We start from the raw sequence: 17,312 nt of genomic DNA, 5'->3' as shown, positions 1-17,312 counted from the left end.
TTCACATGCATTTGTTATAATGAGGGCAGATGTTGTTGTTGCCATCTACTGTCTGCAAGACACAATGCATTTTACTCGCACAACAATACATCATAATGATAGCAGCAATGACTATGAACAAGTATCAAAAGTAAACATACTGTCATTTAGATAAATATACCTATTAGCTTGTGTTGACTATCTTTTTCCCATTGTTCTACAAGATTAATAAATAAACCCTAGAGCCAATGTAACTTTCAATTAAATGGAGTATTATTGTGATATTGAAACTCATTCAGCTGCAAGAATCTAAGATCAACTAAGGTCAGTGCTAGAAATAAAAAGAGCTTCACAACATGGAATGCAATCAGACATTAATGCTCTAGATTGTTTGAATGTGTGAAGGTAAGTGCGCCTGACAAAAGATCTACATTCATCGTGACATTCTCAATATCTTCCAGTGCAGTTATGTGACAAGAGCCTCTACACTGTGTAAATAGCCTTAATGGATTTAAGTGCATAATTTGCGGTCATAAGCACAGCTAACACATGTTAAATTATTTTCATCAAAAGCCATCAAACGCTCTCGGAGGACACTATATGCGCTCAATCATGCAAGGTAGACTCTTCTCCTCACTACCCACCCTCTCATGCGTGCCCCCTTCTTGCCGCTCAACCCCCACCCACCCACGCACCCATCCTTCCTCTGTCTGACATACATCTGAGCAGGACCCTGCACCTTTTGTCTTGGGCTCCCTCTTTGTTAGCAGCTGGTGGACAGAGAAGCCAGCCTGCAGCAGCATCACGTCCACTTTACAGTCATAGTGTAATGACAACACACTGCAACACATCGGCCATATTTTTTCCATGAATGAGGGGCAGAATTAATTAAAACATTTGTATTGTTTGTGATGTATTTGAATGATGATGATTAACCTTTGGGGTGTTTTATTATGATAATTGGATGGGGGCAGTGTTTAATGGGACTGGTGTTTTTTTGTATATTTTGATTTATGTATTTGTTATAATGTGTATCAAGTGTGAATCATCACATCTATCCATCTATTATTTTTCCTTTTTTATATCTTGTCTGTGTGTATAACTGAGGAATAGCAGCATCATCACCACCAAAGTGAACTGCAGATAACCCCATGACGTGGCAGACACAGTATGGAAAGCCTACATAAAATAGTGGGAGCCCGCATGTATCTGGTGGTGGTCTCAGCCGCTGATAAGGCTTTGCAAGCTATCTGACTTCAGTCTAGATGAAGGATGAGGATCTCAGACATTGACGTTGTCCACCCTGCTGATGCTCCCTCGTCTCATCGTAAACTCTTGTGCACCCTCTGGTGCTTGCTAGTCTCCCAAACTTCTTTGTGTAGCCTGCTTTGCAGATTGTCTTCCTTGTCTGTGTGGTTGCTCATTATTCAGAGACAGACGGATCTCAGGTCATCTGCAGCTGCAGCAAAGGAGAAGCAGGAAAGATGGCGATCATCCATTAGACCGACCGGGCGCACGCATGAAATACGAGGACAACTTTTGGGAGGATCGCTTGAGGAGAAGATTGTACCAGTGAGTTTTTTCCTCTTGCACTATATTTCCAGTTTCGCCAAGATTTCGGCTGGGCTTTCAAGGTCTGCGAGAACGTCGGTATGGTAGATCATGGGATATAATTTGGAAAGCGCCTCGTGAATGACCTGGAAAGAGCTGATCGCCTGCCTCCACCACCCTTTCTCCTTTTAGTCCAGCCGACTTGTGAGAGGAAGCCGGGGAGAGATTTTAGTCGGATGGGCGCTCCGGCTGGCACCCATGCAGCCAAAGTCAAGTGGGTCTTCTCGCTTCCCAGTTTATATCCTAACCAACCTACCGCTATGTCGCCTTTCGGTGTGTTGTCAAAGTGACACAAGGAAATGGACGCGGCGGTGTAAAGAGTGTCGCCTGCGTGTTTCAGCAGCACCGGAGTGTTTTGTTATTCTGACATGTCTGGTCAGGGGAATTATTGGCCCCGGCTGTGCGTCCCCTCTCCGGCCGTGCGTGTTGTTGCGTGTTAGCTTCATGGAGAAGCCATTGCACCGGATTGCTCTCCTCTCCCAACCAGCCTCCATTAGCGACACAGAGGAGCTGGCATAGCCGCTGGTCCAGTCTCTCACACACACACACACACACACACACACACACACACACACACACACACACACACACACACACACACACACACACACACACACACACACACACACACACACACACACACACAAACACACACTCTATGAAAGCCATGTCCAGTGTGAGGAAGCTATATGTGTTCCCCCCCTCCTCTGCTCCTCTCAATTTATAAAAAGAAACCTTATCTGTTGGCGATTTTGGTTCTCCACAGGGTTGGAGCTAGATATCTGTTGATGGTGGTGAAATGGTGGCTTTTGTAATATTTTAATTCTAAGTATTTGTCTCTGCTCTTATTGCTACACTGTGACCCGCTTGTCCCCTGCACTGTTTGGATGCCTCTTTGCTGTCAGGTATGTCATACTAGTAGGGCTTCACCATAAAATGGAGGAAAGCAGATGAGTCTCCAAGGAGAGCCTGGAGTCAGACAGGCAGGATCCCTCACGCCAGAACAAAGGTTGTGTTCATAAATGCTCGACCACAACCTCTTCTTCTCCTTCTCCTTCTTCCTCTTCTTCTGCTTCTTTTTCAGCTCGGAAGTTGAGTGTGCTACAGGAAGCAGAAGAACTCTGAAAAGTGAGGGTTTCGTGGGGCTTTCAAGGTTAACTCCATGAACTTGCTGCTTTCATTTTTTGCTGGATTTAAAACTAGTTGGTGTGTCAATATTTGGGTTAATTTAGTTTTTGAGAGTTTTGAAAATTATATTTCTGGGCAGTATATGTTTGTGATTGTGATGGCTGAGGGGACACTTGTATGAGATAGGAATTGTAATGCTGAATAATGCAGTATTTTGGCCATGCAGGTAGTTAATGTTCAACAAAGTGGTGTCAGCACACTCTTTCTTCTGTGTGAGATAGAGTTAAGTATTTGCTGCGGATTCTGAAAGGAAGTTCTCAAGATGATTCTTGTTTTTAGTTTTAAATGTGTTTTTGGTGAATAAATGTCCAGCTGCTTTTGTCTACAAACTGTAATGGCGTAAGTGTTGATCATTGCTAAGTGTTGATAATTTTTAGACTTCTTATTTACACTTTTGGACCCTTCAGTTTTTTGGGTGAGGTCTTACTTCTGCGTTTGGTTTCGTTTTTTTGTGTTAAAAATACTTTAAAAGTAATTTGGACGAATGGTCATCTGTTTACAAGCCCTCTATCGTAATGCTTTCCATATCCTCTGTAGATTACTTTTCACACGTTCTAATCTAAAGGTGTGTGTTGACCAGCAAAGTGGAGGTGTGTTTGCAAGCTGAAGTGTGCTCCTGTGGTTGTTACTGTGGTGTGTGCATGTGTGTGTGTGTGTGTGTGTGTGTGTGTGTGTGTGTGTGTGTGTGTGTGTGTGTGTGTGTGTGTGTGTGTGTGTGTGTGTGTGTGTGTGTGTGTGTGTGTGTGTGTGTGTGTGTGTGTGTGTGTGTGTGTGTGTGTGTGTGTGTGTGTGTGTGTGTGTGTGTGTGTGTGTGTGTGTGTGTGTGTGTGTGTGTGTGTGTGTGTGTGTGTGTGTGTGTGTGTGTGTGTGTGTGCTACGCTCTGCAGTTCCCCTGGCCACTGTGTGAAATCTTGCTGACAAGGAGACTGTGGGCTTGACACACTGTGCTGCGACAATGCTCAGGCTGAGAAGAGCAATCAAAATGGAGGCGATGCTCCTTCTCCCTGGCGTGGCAGGGCAAACAGGTTCTCAAGGAGGAGCCGATAGAGGACGGCTGGACAGGAATCTGCTGCTGTCGACACATTTGTGTCACAGACGGGTGCAATGGATATAGTCTGGGTGGATGGTGCATGTTCTGCAAATGAGCCCAGGGATTTTTGATTGTGATGTTTCTTTGACACAGATTGTCTCTGGGATACTGACACTGTCTGTTGTCTCTTCCAGTTTCATGAAGTAACTTTCACAAGCCTGTAATACATTCTTCCTCATTGTGAAGCTTATTCTTGCCACACTATAGGAGCTAATCTGTGTGCTAGTTTAACTCACCAGCTAAGGTCACGGAGGTCAGGGCTGTTTGCTCTTTCTGTAGCAGAGATTGCCTTTGTAGCAGAAGTGTTGTAGTAAACCAAGGCTGGATAACTAACATGGCAAAAGTAGACAACTGCATCGGGGCCCCAGGCTCTCAGAGGCTCCTGATGTCCCCAGGTTGTCTTTGTGGCAATTACTTTGTGGTAATTAATTACAAATGTGTCTGGCAATACACTCCTCTAAATTAATTTTAAAAATGAAAAGCACAGGGCCCTAAGGTGACTCCTGCATTTTTACCCAATCAAGGGGATCTGGAGGGCCGGTGTCTAAATGCAAAGTTGGAATAATTAGTCGATTATTTGATCCAGTATTTGCATATTTTCTCTGTTTAAAGTACTTGTTAACCGATATAATTGTATACCATTGCTTTCGTTTGTCATTTATTATATTACTAAATCGAATATCTTTAATCAGATTAAAGAAGACATTAAGTAATGTGGCCTTAAGCTCCAGAAAATTGAGACAAAGATTAAATGAGAAAAGAATCATACATTATAGCCCTGCTTAATTAGATTTAAAATCTTAAGTATTTTTGTTGATATTCTGCTAACATGATATCTTTTTAAGCATTTATTTTTTAATGAATTCAAACTAACATGGGGCTTGGTTTTCCAGAAGAGAAATACTGGATAGTTTCTTAAACTTTAGTGTTTACTCGTGCTTCATATTTCCAAAGTTGCTGTTTCTTTAAGCCTAATCCATTCATAATATATGGGATTTGATTAAAGGATATGATTGTATTATGCAACAAGCTATAAGATACTGTCATATTTTATATTGACCTCTGTATAAAATTGTATCTTCATGGTGGAGATTTGTAACTGACTAAATATTATTGCCATGTTAGCTACAAAGGCTATTCAACCGAAACTGGTTGAATTTGACCTCTGCATAAGATATTTCATTGACATTTTTACTGCAGTTCATCTTTAAGGTGACAGGGCAGAACTGAACTATGGTAGAAACTTTCAGGAAAAAAAATTACATAACTGGATTTTTGCAAGGTATTTCAGGATTACGCTTTAAAAAGCTCGACATAGAGGACAGAGGATTAAACAAGAGAGACTTCTGTGATGGTTTGAATGCTAGAAGGATGTGCTTGTGAAGCTCATCACTCACTCTTGTACTTTTCTGTGTCCCTCGCACGCACACACACACACACACACACACACACACACACACACACACACACACACACACACACACACACACACACTCCCCTCCTTCTCCCCCATTCACTCACTCACATTGGGTGATGCACTCCTCCATTCTTCTCCACCTGGGGCAGTGAAGAAGGCCGGAGAGACGCACAAAAGCAAATTGAAATGCTCCAGTGAGTGCTTTCTTGACATGATGCATGGCTCATGAGATGCAGCCAGGCCCTTCTGCTACACTTGTGTGCTGGAACACACTGGCCCCAGATCCAAAACACTGTAGTCATTACAGCACAGCAAAAACCTCACTAGGTTCTCTTACATTATGCTTAGGTGAGTCAATGATGTGTAACTGGTAAAGGTCTATTTGGAATAGCAATACCACGTCTGGGTTTAAATGGAACAAGGAAGTGGCTTGCTAAGAGGTGTCATTCCAGTTTCTGTTGTCAGTTGCCACGTTACACTGCTGCAGAACTGGTTCCTCCTCTCTGCTTTCCATCAAGACATCAAGCTACCTTTCCCCTCCTGGAAAAACATGCTTGTAGCTCAGTATAGCTCATAGTTGTGTCTACTAGTCTTCAGCTATAATGTGTCTAAGCAGATGGGACAGTTTGTACGCTGAGATAAATTAAGCCGTCGACCAACATACTTAGGGTTCCTGGCAAAAATTCATGATTTATGTCCTTCTCTTATAAGAGACAGTGAACCAACTCTGTCAGATTCAAGCTGCCTGTGGTGGGGGGGGGAAATCCTGAATTCTTTGGAGACGCCCGTTCCTTGGGCAGTGTGGTGCCACCAGACAAGGCCTTCATTGAGCAGGAACAGGAGTGGTCTTGTAGAAGGCTCGGCCTACGAAGCAACAGAGCTGTCCAAGGACGATTAAATATTTAAGAGCTCGGAAAGGAGGTCTCAGTGGTAAGTTAATATTGATGGGTCTCTCATCTTTCCCTTCTCAAACTTGTTGAGCTGCTGGTTTGCTGAACCTGGAGAGGAACCTCACTTCTTCTTTGTAGATAAAACTTACCACTAGGTTACAAAATAACAAGTGTATTTCTGCTAGCAAACCAGTCTCAGTGTACCTTCAGTTTGACTTTGTTTCTACTATTTTATATTGCTTCCTGTGTCCTCTTTTGGTCACTCTGAAATACTCCATCCTGACTAGCTTGTAACCTCACCCACCCCCTGTAACTGTAGTAACTGCCTTGTCAGGAAGTCAGCATTGCAGTGTTTTCTGGCAGTTGTCCACAGAGCACCACTTACAAGAAACTCTTCAGTGCACCTCAGCTTTTTCTTGTTATCTTTTTATTTTTGGGTGAATTGGTGGAATTGGATACTGCTGAAGGCTTTTTAATAGAAAAAAAGAATGAAACCAATGTTTTAGACCTTTGATTGAGATAAGGTTAGAAGGTGGAAGACGGTTTTGCTCATGGTCATTGCATCGTCACAACATACAACTAGTATACAGTATGTGACTGGATTTGAGTTTGGTTTGAGAGCTGACTAGTCTGTGTTTCCAGTTTTTTACATGTTTTGTAAGTTGTTACAGATTTTATTTGAGACAGCAGCAGATTGATTTACTGTACGTCAGGAAATGGTATGAGAGGCATTGTGGAATGTAAGGTTTCCTGGGGTGATTGTCTTTGTGGGAAAACACTTCCTGATTTCTCTCCAAGATCTGTCCTTGGACATCCTTCACTTGCCCGCCTCTTCAGCATTGTTTTCTTAACCCGTCTGTGTCTGCCTAAATACATCTGAATTTAGCATGTTACAGCCTCATACTGTATGTCTGACTGCAAACATGTGCAGTATGTGCTCTATGTGGAGTAGCTAAACATTATTTTTAAATATAGCCTACTTGTGTACAGTACTTCATTTCTGAGAATTCTTCTCTCTGAGCTCGAGGGAAAATACCTCTTGAGAAAAACCAAATATATCTACTTATTCCTTTCAATATAACATTGTAAAAATAATCATGCCTAAGGCCATTAATTAAATGGTGCACTTAATCATTTTTGGATGGAATATTTAATCATGTTGCTCTAAGTCTAGTCTTTTATGATTCTCAGTCTAGGAAAAAAGCATCTCATGGAAGCACTACAACATGTTTACTGTAGAACATGTTGGGTCACCTGTATTTGATGTTATCTGCAGAACTTACTGAAGGCTATGTAAGACAGGGCTTTTGAAAGCTCCGTATTTAGAAGCACAATCCTCAGATCTCTCTCTGTGTTCAGCTTGTGAAGAACCGCAGAGCCGCACTCTAGGTGGCCATCTTTTGCAGCGAACATAATAACCCACACATCTCACTTCTGCTTCTGCTGACTGCCATGACAGTCAGCAGAGGAAGCTGCTCGCTCAGGTCTGTGCTCTTAAAGCTAAACACTTCCATCTGTGTAACGAGATAGCAGAGCCAGCAGAGGCAGCTCCACTCAGCTGAGCAGGACAGTCGAAGACCTTGAGGAGCACAAAATGGTGGACGGCCATGCCACTGATACTCCAGTGTGATTGGCAGTGTCTCCTTGGCCACAGTGGGGCTGGCTGCGTGAAATGGAGTCCTCTGTGTGGAGCGTTGGCCCAGCCTCAGCTCTGATGCAGAAGATAATTCTGTCAGCCCCGAGAGAGAAAGGAAGAGAGATGAGAGAGAGAGCCAAGGGAGGTGACTGTAAAAGAAGGTTGAGCTTCCAGAGGAACTCAAAGCGTGCACGTCTGCTTGCTTCCACCTCTTATCCCCACTACACTACTAGATTTTTGACTTCTCATAAGAACTGTATTTTTTCATTAAGAGCTTTTTCAGTTCAATGAAAAGATTCATTTTTGGGTTTGTTAACAGGAATGAAGATGGTGACTATGTAAGGGTTTTCATTATCTAACCCTCACACCCAGCAGGCTTAAGATGGCATGGCAGCCGTCTGTTGTTGTTGCAGTGAACATTTCAGGCTTGAAGGTCACATAAATATATCTGAAGGCTCATGATTAAAGGTAGATGCAGGAGATGTAAAAATACTCTAAGCGCTTCATTTTGAATGGAGAATCATTTCCTTTTTTTAAGGTGAGTTTTCACCATGACAACCTGAAGACAGAATCACACACAGAAGATAGCCATTATTGCGAGACTCCTCCTAATCTGCCTGGTCATTGTCTTCTCTGCAAAAGAGGGCAAATGTTACTACTGAGTCCTCTGTGTAGCAGCAGTCCTCTTTTCACGAGGACAAATCTGCTAAACACAAAGGCTACCCTTGGAGCAAGGTTACTTGTACCAAGATGGCCAGCTTCTGTCCTTTCTCTTTATTTATGGGTGCAGCTTTAGAGGAAAACAAACTTGCAAGTTGGATGTCGTTGATTGAGAAATGAAGCGTCCTGGTTTGCAGAGACTGAATATAAAGAGGAGAGAGAGAGTGCAGCGATATTAAGTATTAAAGGCTGTCTGACTTTGTGGGTGATGTCAGGTAACCATCTGTCAGACAGGGACAGGCTGACACATGCACCGCCTGACCTTGCAGTATAGATCCAGACATAAAATAGAAAAGTATCATCTCTACATGGGATTAGCATAGTGTTCCAACTGGGAGCCATACTAATGGCATTCCTCACTATCTCTTTTTGCTTCTCTGTCTCTCTTTTTGATGTGAGTTCTTGCTTGAAGGTCTCAGTAAAAGAATACTTTGAGGTCCAACAATCAAAATCCTCCGTTTGATGCATTAACTTTGATGTTGAGTCATGATTGAAGCATGATCTAGATAAGGAAACCAGTTTCAAGGGCAGTAATATGCCTTATTTTGTTCCATTAGACCAGCCACACGGTCATCATATTAGGATAAATAGTGAGCCTCTGATCTTTCGTTTACATTGAATCCTTAAGGGTGGCCACTGGCCAGGGCCTGAAGTGGTGATGTGCTTCTTGTTTACGCCCTCTGAATGTGACACCAGTGAAGGTCAGGCTGCAGACAGATCAGCAAAGCTCACTGTATGCAGCATGTGTCAAAGGCTCTGCACCTCCAGGACAATACGAGAAAACTAAGCAGTTATTTCTTTTGAATGACCACCAAAAAAAAAAATGTATCCCCTCATTCATTGCGTTAAACTAATCAGTAGAATAATGTTAAACACACAAGTCTACTGTTTGTAGTCCCCATGTGTAAATATGCACATGCCTCACTTACTCCAGGTTGTTTTTGTGTTGAGATTCAGTTAGTTGTATTCAAGTGTTTCAAGCTTATTTTGAGTGAACTGATTCTAAACATGATTTTCTGTAAATGTTAAAATGGACAGAGACAAGCTTTGACAGCAAGAAGCCAGCAGAACTTTGGGAGTTACTTTGAAAGACTTTGAAAGACATAAAGTTTGATTGAATACCCTTTATTTTTTCTTGGAACATAGGAAGGACAAACTTGAAGAAAAGTCTAAGAGGAATTATGGCACTATCAGGACCTTATCTAGACCAGGTCATCCAGCGATGATGGATGGTCATGTAAAGAGGAAGCTCTAAAGGAAAAACTACCAAGAGGCCCAAAACAAGCTAAAAATAACTCAAGGAGAGTATAGCAGTCTACCCTCAACAAGAACTCACCAATAGTCTCATGTGTTCCTAAAACTTCTGAGCTGAGTGGTAGGACTGCTTCTTACCAAACACAGAATGTTAATTTTGCAAGCTTGTGGTTTATTCCCACGACAGGAAATGGAACTTGTGATCTAACGAAACCGAGGTAGAAGGTTTTGATCTTAATCCCTAAAAATAGAGCGTTGGTGAATCCAGAGCAGGTCAAACCATGACTACTTTAACCCATGGTGATAGCCGATAATACAACCAAAACTATAGGTTACTTACGTAACCCCAGGCCTCAGAGTAACATGAAGTGAGATGTCTCACTATGGGATGCGCCTCATCGCGGAGCAAACAGAAGCATCAATCTCATTACGCCAATCCTGATTGGCTGGTGATCTTGACGTCAGCGTCAGGGGAAATCACCCCCTATAAGTAGCTTGCGCCACAACGCATGCGTCATTCAAAATAAGCACCTCTTCTCGCTTCACCATAGCAAGGAGGGCCATCTGGTGAGACATCTCACTGGGGTTACGTAGGTAACCTATAGTTCTCATTCATAACACTCCGTTCGATGTCTCACTATGGGATATTGTAGCTCCCGTATTGCCAGACGAGCTTATCTCGAAAATCGCCAACCGATCAGAATTTTAACAGGTAGGACTCCGACTCAACCAGGTGCCCAGCACTGCTTGAGTCAACCTGGGAGTAGAACGCCCAGACTGTTAAAAGGCGGACACAAGTGAGCAGCGAGTAACAGCTCGCCGCTTGCACCAATGTCTTGAAAGGGAGACATCAGGCCTGAACAGAGCCCAGGATGCCGCCAGACACTGAGTCAAGAGAAAAACTCGCGAACCCGAGGGTGCCTGCGAGCTCTGACTTGTACGGGCCCCACAGCAATTGCCTCCACAATCCAGTGGGAGAGCCATTGCTTAGTAACAGGCTTACCCTTGTGAGGGTTAGCCCAGGACACGAAGAGTTGGTCATTAAGACGAAGCTCTTTTGATCTGTCCATATATGTGTGTAAAGCCCGGACTGGACACAACAGATCCTGCTGCTGCTCCCCGGAGGAAACCAGCGGCGGAGGAAATGCCTCAATGTCAATTGGGGTACACGAACCAACCACCTTTGGTGTAAAGGCAGGGTTGGGCTTCAACAACACTCTCGTTTGCCCTGGGGCGAACTGAGTGCATGGGGGATGTACAGTATGAATATCGCTGACCCGCTTGGCGGATGCCAGGGCCAGTAACAGCACTGTCTTGAGTGACAGATGTGTCATGTCAGCTCCTTCCAGGGGTTCAAATGGGGTCATTTTGAGCCCATTTAAAACCACTGCCAGGTCCCATAAGGGCACCAGCGACCTGGAGACAGGGAGGAGCCTGCGCGCTCCCTTCATAAAACGGCAAACCAAAGGATGTTGGCTAGCCTTCTTACCCTCAAAGCCCACATGGCATGCAGCAATAGCAGCCAGGTACACCTTGATCGTGGAGAAAGCTCTGTGTTTATCGATCAAGTCCTGTAGAAATGATAAAATCACCCCGACAGGACATTGAAAAGAGATGTGTCCTTCTTGAAGGCACCACTCCTCAAACACCCTCCACTTACAGTCATAGAGAGACTTCAGATTGTACCACTCACGGGTCAGGCCCATAGTGCCCCGCGCTCTGGGCGTGGGTGAAGGATCGCCCCCCCCCCCCGCCTGAGACAATCTGTCCCTGCGTGGTGGGGGCTGCCATGGCTGCCCGCACAACAGCTGATATTTCTCCGCCAGCCCGTACGTTGCGGGCTAGGGCGGAAACATCAGAGTAAGTGTGTGGCGTTGCTCCTTCACTCTGGCCAGAGTTGGGGGTAACAGAGCCAGGGGTGGGAACGCGTACAGAGGACCCGGAGGTCAATCGTGTACGAGTGCGTCCCCGCCTAACAGTGCGTTTAAATCGTGCATTAAAGAGAACAGCTGTCATTGAGCATTTTTTCTTTATGCGAACAGATTTAATGCGGCTCCGCCGTAACGCACCCACAGCGGACTCACGATCCTTGGATGTGGAGTCCAGTCTGCATAGAGTGGTGCACCTCTGGACAGTAGTTCTGTCCCGAGGTGCATCACTCCCGGTACCTGTGTCGCCCTCAGAGAGAGGAGACGTCTGCCGCTCCAAGGGATCAGTTTGTGTGCCAGTGTGTGTGACTGGAGACAACGCAACCTCCCTTGGCGGTTCATACACGATATCGTGTTGTCTGTCCTCACGAGGACATGGTGTCCTCTGAGAGACGGCAGGAAGCGTTTTAGGGTGGGGAACACCGCTAAAAGCTCCGGGTAATTTACGTGCGCCCGCTGGAGGTCTCTGCTCTAGAGACCTCTCACCGGGCGACCTTCGTAAATACCCTATCAGCCTGTCTGACATGCGTCCGTGGTGACCACCTTCCGTGAAAGGACAGCACCCGTAGGCGCGTCCCGCACTAGAAAAGTCGGGTGTAGTGCCACTACGCATTACATAATAACCAATACTCTCCGCACGCCGTGGCGCGCGGGGTTTAGTTTTATTATGAGCCCCATGTTGAGCGGGTGCTTTACGAGGACATTTGTCTGCGTAATCTGACTCTGCTCGGTGGGCATTATAGATAAAACCCATCTTTCTAGGAAAGAGAGGGCCTCTCTCTCCAGAATATGGGTTGACTCGCCTCGCTCTGGGCTTGTGAAAACAGATAAAGTATAACTGTTTTGAGAAGCCCAGGCAGATGTCGTGAGTATCTCCTGCTGTATGCTCCTTAGAGCCAGCTGAGATGTCACGCTTACGGCTCCAGCCGGCACTGTGCATGCGCGTGACGGTGGAGCCCTTACAGCTCCAGCCGGCACTGCGCATGCGCGTGACGGTGGTGCCTTCACAGCTCCAGCCGGCACTGCGCATGCGTGTGACGGTGGAGCCCTTAAAGCCCCAGCCGGCACTGCGCGTAGCGGTGGTGCCTTTACAGCTCCAGCCAGCACTGCGCATGCTGTGACGGTGGAGCCTTTACGACCCCAGCCGGCACTGCGTGTGCGCGTGGCGGTGGTGCCTTCACAGACCCGTCAATAATCCGCCTTTTGAGAGATGCCGTAGCTGCTGATTTTCTTTTCATTTTTTTGAGCTGCGCCCTCGGCCTGAAGCCTGGATGCGTCAGCGGCAAATGTTTTATGACAGAGGAATCAATCAACGTGTGACGTGTGTTTGTGCGGACTTGAGGATGGTGTTTAGGCATCTCTCGAGGCGGCGGGAACACATTCACGGAGGGGAGAAGGAGGGGCTGTCACGCCGCTCGCTTCTTCTTCCTCGACTGCTGGCCGAAATTCTGGGTTGGCTGAGCCTGAGCTGCAGCCGGAACCGGAGATTTTCTCGGCCAACTTGCCCTTGTCTCCAGCCTGGGCTGGGGACTCGGGGCGGGCTGCGACCTCTGCGTCTTCGGTGTTTTAAACCGAGCAGAGTTCGAGGCAGCTTGGGCAGAGGACTGCTGCTGCGAGAGCAGCGGCTGGACCCTTCGAGGGAGGCAGAGGTGGAGTGCCTCGTCCTCCCTCTTCTTCGTCTCACACCTCCTTTGCATGAAGGCGAGAGCGGAGCCAAAAATTCCCTCGGGAACGATGGGCATATCCAGCACATCCTCCTTTTCCCGGTCTGGGAGAGTGGTGAGGTTGAGCCATCTCGCTCTTTCCTGCACCACCATGATCCCAATTGCCTTGCCCACGGGCTAGGCGCAGTCTGTCTGGACGGCGCAGCGTTGGACACGGAGACAAATGTCCGTGACCGCTGCCATCTCGTCCAGAGTGGCTGCCCCCGGGTTACCCGACAGGTCCTCGCAGAGCTCCGCTTGGTAGGCGGTTAACTGCGAGGACACATTTAGGGCCCTGGTGGACAACGCTGCCGCTTTGTAGGCGTTTTCAGTCATTGCTGACTGAAAACGGTCCGACTTTGCTGGCAGCGTGGGGTACCAGCGGTTCCATGGGCGGCATGCAGAGCAGGCCGAGCTTCTCCATTCCGTCACAGTCTAGGGAGGAGGCACCCTGGATTGGGACCTTGTTGCTGAAGGGCCGGTCTCTCCACGAGACCGACACCTCATCCAACATCTCCGGGAAGACTGGAAGGAGTTGTCTCTTTTCCCCCGCTGCTTGGGGAAGATGTTTTCCCTCGTAGCGGGACCTGGAGGTCTCCTTGTCCATTTCGGGCCACGGGACGTTGAGTCTGGCCGCAGCGCGTTTACACACGGCCTGCAGGTCCATGCTCAGACCGGGCGAAGCTGGTGTGCTATCGCCCGGGAGAACAGCACTTGCCTCAGGCTTTGCAGCCTGAGCCGGTGACATAAAGGTGTCCTCTTCCTGTTCATCCGATTCGGACAGGAGGAACGCCAGAGCATCCTCCTCTTCGTCGTGAGCCCCAGACCGACATGGAGAGGGGCTCACTCTCTGTGGCGGACGCCCCCGTGTCCTGACTGCCGGTCGGCGGGTCCATGGACATGGGGGGGTCCTGTTCCGACAGGCTAGCTTGTCGAGCTAACCGTCGGCGGAGGCTCTTAACAGTGAAGCGGACGCAATGTCCGCATGAGCCGGGGTTGTCGATAGCGCCTCGGGCGTGTTCCAGCCCGAGGCAGGATGAACAGACCTGGTGTGTGTCTGTGCCCGATATCTTCAACCCGCAGCCGCAGAGTCGAGCCAGTCGAGCAGAGTCCCTGACTCCTCTGGTGTGAGGGAGAGGGGCGTCCATCTTGGCCGCCTCGTGGCGTGGAGAGGGCCCGCTCTCGACAGGTGGGACGGGAGAAAAGATAAAACCACCTTGTCCTTAATCCGGAGAAAAGGACAGTGTGGGTCTTTTATTCCCGGAGAATACTGACTGGTGTGGCAGTATGCTCCTTTTTAATCCTTTTCCCCTCCGTGGAGGAGAGAAAAGAAAAAACGTCCTCGCTACCGTGGTGTCGGTAGAGAGGGAGCGAGCTAGCAACAGGTGTGCTGCTAGCTTAAAACAAATCGGACCTACCTTACTTTCCGGGGAAGAGAAGGGCGAGGTCGATTTTAATACTAACTGCGTTAGTACTACCGTCTTTCTGCGAAGCAGAAGGAGTAGCCGGCGAGCACCCGGCGACCGAAATGGGTATTTGGGTTCAGTCTGTGGACAGTGAAGCTTGCCCGGCTACTGTAGAGATGTGCTCTGAAGCGAGAAGAGGTGTTTGAATGACGCATGCGTTGTGGCGCAAGCTACTTATAGGGGGTGATTTCCCCTGACGCTGACGTCAAGATCACCAGCCAATCAGGATTGGCGTAATGAGATTGATGCTTCTGTTTGCTCCGCGATGAGGCGCATCCCATAGTGAGACATCGAACGGAGTGTTATGAATGAGAACTCTGTGTTGTTTGGGCCATGGGGGACAGAAGAGTTTAAAACATTAATATAAAAAAGGATATGTTATTGTTGTTGCTGAAAATAAATATGCTAAATCAACAAACAAAAGGAGTTTATTTTTATTTTGTATTACTGAAATGTTTGTTATGGCCAATCCATGACTCACCATGTTCGAACATAAGGATGCTCATAAGTGTACGTGGTACCAGAGCACCCTAGGCAGAAGGTCCATGATCGATTTCGTTATCGTATCATCGGACCTGAGGCCGTATGTTTTGGACACTCGGGTAAAGAGAGGGGCGGAGTTGTCAACTGATCACCATCTGGTGGTGAGTTGGGTCGAGTGGCGGGGGAAGCCTCTGGACAGACCTGGTAAGCCCAAACGTGTAGTGCGGGTGAACTGGGAACGTCTGGAGGAGGCCCAAGTTCAGGAGGCCTTCAACTCACACCTCCGGCGGAGCTTTTCGGGCATTCCTGTGGAGGTTGGGGACATTGAACCAGAGTGGTCGGTGTTCAAAGCCTCTATTGCCGAAGCCGCGGTGGGGAGCTGTGGTCTCAAGGTCCTAGGTGCCTCAAGGGGCGGTAACCCTCGAACCTCGTGGTGGACACCGGTGGTCAGGGAAGCCGTCCGACTGAAGAAGGAGGCCTTCAGGGATTTGTTATCCCGGGGGACTCCCGAGGCAGTTGCAAGGTACCGACAGGCCCGAAGGGCAGCAGCCTCATCCGTGGCCGAGGCAAAGCAGCGGGTGTGGGAGAAGTTCGGAGAAGACATGGAGAAGGACTTTCGGGCGGCACCAAAGTTGTTCTGGAAAACTGTCCGACACCTCAGGAGGGGGAAGCAGGGAACCATCCAAGCTGTGTACAGTAAGGATGGGACGTTGTTGACCTCAACTGATGGAGTGTTGGGACGTTGGAAGGAACACTTTGAGGAACTCCTGAACCCGACAACTCCGCCCTCTATGTTAGAGGCAGAGCTGGAGTATGACGGGGGATCGACACCAATCTCCCGGGGGGAGGTCACTGAGGTCGTCAAACAACTCCACAGTGGCAAAGCCCCGGGGGTGGATGAGATCCGCCCGGAAATGCTGAAGGCTCTGGGTGTTGAGGGACTGTCATGGTTGACACGTCTCATCAACGTTGCGTGGAAGTCGGAAACAGTACCGAAGGAGTGGCAGACCGGGGTGGTGGTCCCCCTTTTCAAAAAGGGGGATCAGAGGGTGTGTGCCAATTACAGAGGCATCACACTACTCAGCCTCCCCGGGAAAGTTTACTCCAAGGTACTCGAAAGGAGGGTCAGGCCGATTGTCGAACCTCAGATTGAGGAGGAACAATGCGGATTCCGTCCTGGTCGTGGAACGACGGATCAGCTTTTTACTCTCGCAAGGATCCTGGAGGGGGCCTGGGAGTACGCTTATCCGGTCTACATGTGTTTTGTAGACTTGGAGAAGGCGTATGACCGGGTTCCCAGGGAGTTACTGTGGGAGGTGCTGCGGGAGTATGGGGTGAGGGGGTCTCTACTCAGGGCCATCCAATCTCTGTACTCCCAAAGCGAGAGCTGTGTCCGGGTCCTCGGCAGTAAGTCGGACCCATTTCCGGTGAGGGTTGGCCTCCGCCAGGGCTGCGCTTTGTCACCAATCCTGTTTGTAATATACATGGATCGGATTTCGAGGCGTAGTCGTGGGGGGGGGGGGTCTGCAGTTCGGTGGACTAAGGATTGCACCACTGTTTTTTGCAGATGATGTGGTTCTGATGGCTTCATCGGTCTGCGGCCTTCAGCACTCACTGGATCGGTTCGCAACCGAGTGTGAAGCGGCTGGGATGAGGATCAGCACCTCCAAATCTGAGGCCATGGTTCTCAGCAGGAAACCGATGGACTGTCCACTCCAAGTAGGGAATGAGTCCTTACCCCAAGTGAAGGAGTTCAAGTATCTCGGGGTCTTGTTCTCGAGTGAGGGAACAATGGAGCGTGAGATGGGCCGGAGAATCGGAGCAGCGGGAGCGGTATTGCAGTCGCTTTACCGCACCGTTGTGACGAAAAGGGAGCTGAGCCAGAAGGCAAAGCTCTCTGTCTACCGGGCCATTTTCGTTCCTACCCTCACCTATGGTCATGAAGGA

The 17,312-nt window shown here is 47.9% G+C and overlaps 1 protein-coding gene across 1 annotated transcript in view; it reads left to right on the top strand.

Annotated features, from left to right (window-relative positions):
- The first annotated feature begins 1,196 nt into the window (after window positions 1–1,196).
- The window catches only part of znf462 (zinc finger protein 462), a 55,303-nt gene continuing 39,187 nt past the window's right edge, over window positions 1,197–17,312 (top strand). The window contains exon 1 of the mRNA XM_034095716.2: window positions 1,197–1,551. The gene's annotated coding sequence lies outside the window, so the exon portion shown is untranslated. The remainder of the gene's footprint in view (window positions 1,552–17,312) is intronic.

The sequence above is a fragment of the Pseudochaenichthys georgianus genome, chromosome 12 (genome assembly GCF_902827115.2).
Source record: "Pseudochaenichthys georgianus chromosome 12, fPseGeo1.2, whole genome shotgun sequence".
NCBI lineage: Eukaryota > Metazoa > Chordata > Actinopteri > Perciformes > Channichthyidae > Pseudochaenichthys > Pseudochaenichthys georgianus.
The sequence above is the reverse complement of the archived record's forward strand: the minus strand, read 5'-3'. Positions and strand labels throughout refer to the sequence as shown.